Source organism: Octopus bimaculoides, chromosome 28, assembly GCF_001194135.2.
Source record: "Octopus bimaculoides isolate UCB-OBI-ISO-001 chromosome 28, ASM119413v2, whole genome shotgun sequence".
NCBI classification, from domain to species: Eukaryota; Metazoa; Mollusca; class Cephalopoda; order Octopoda; family Octopodidae; genus Octopus; species Octopus bimaculoides.
Genome location: NC_069008.1, coordinates 16,701,365 through 16,702,717, shown reverse-complemented (window position 1 = coordinate 16,702,717; position 1,353 = coordinate 16,701,365).

Below are 1,353 nucleotides of genomic sequence, written 5' to 3'. Positions count from 1 at the left end.
TATATATATACGACGGGCTTCTTTCAGTTTCCGTCTACCAAATCCACTCACAAGGCTTTGGTCGGTCCGAGGCTATAGTAGAAGACATTTGCCCAAGGTGCCACGCAGTGGGACTGAACCCAAAGACCATGTGATTGGTAAGCAAGCTACTTACCACACAGCCACTCCTGCGCCTACTATTATTATTATTATTATTATTGCGGCGGCGTGCTGGCAGAATCGTTAGCGTGCCGGCATCCGTTCGTTTTTACATTCCGAGTTCAAATTCCGCCGAGGTTGACATTGCTTCTTTTTTTAATCCTTTTGGCGCCGATAAAGTTAATACCAGTTAAGCACTGGAATCGCTGTAACCGACTTACCCCCTCCCCTCAAATTCCAGGCCGCGTACTCATGGTTGAAAGGATCGTTTATAACCAATGTTTACACTCTCTTGTTTATTATCTTCGTCACGAACGTCTAAAAAATTCGAATGACGTCAGCGTCATATATTTCTATTTACGCGAGCACACAAACACGTCGTATACAGCCACATTCGCTCAATGCCTGCCAAATCTGCCCTTTTGCCCTCCACGCGGCCTACCACCGGCCTACCAGTTCTCTTCGTAGCTTTTCTCTTTTGACACATAAGAATGCACAAAGAGTTCAAAAAGCTACAATTAAGTCATGCTCTTTAAATTCTAATTGCCTGTTAGTCATGTTTTTTGTATGCATGAATGTATACGTACATACTTAAATACATACATGCACACATCTATCTATCTATCTATCTATCTATCTATCTATCTATCTATCTATCTATCTATCTAACTCTGTCAGTCCATGCATACATGTATGTATGTATGTATGTATGTATCTCTCTGTCTGTCTCTATACATATATACGCTCAACAAAAGCACTGAAGCCGTGAGTAAAAAAATGCGGAAGACCCAACTGTGGGATATGCGTCAATTTAATTGAGGGATCAAAGTTCTCCTTCAAACAGGGACAAAATTTCACAGTGAAAAGCAACTTCACAAGTGCTTCGGAGAACCTGATATACGCACAAACCTGCTCTGGATGTCAAGAGCAGTACATAGGCCAAACGAAAAACAGTCTGCGTCAACGGATGGCTCTGCACAAATCCCAGATCAAAATTGCCAAAAACAGAAAATTAGCATTTATCCAACAGATCGATATTTGCGCCAATACCAAAAATCCAAGTTTCAGAATGTTTCCCCTCTACCAATTCAGAGACGATACAACCTACAGCCAAAGAATTAGTAAAGAGTCTCTATTCATCACAAAATACAGGCCCCTTCTGAACGCATCTACAACAAATGACATATCCACCACGACCTTAGAATAACACACACG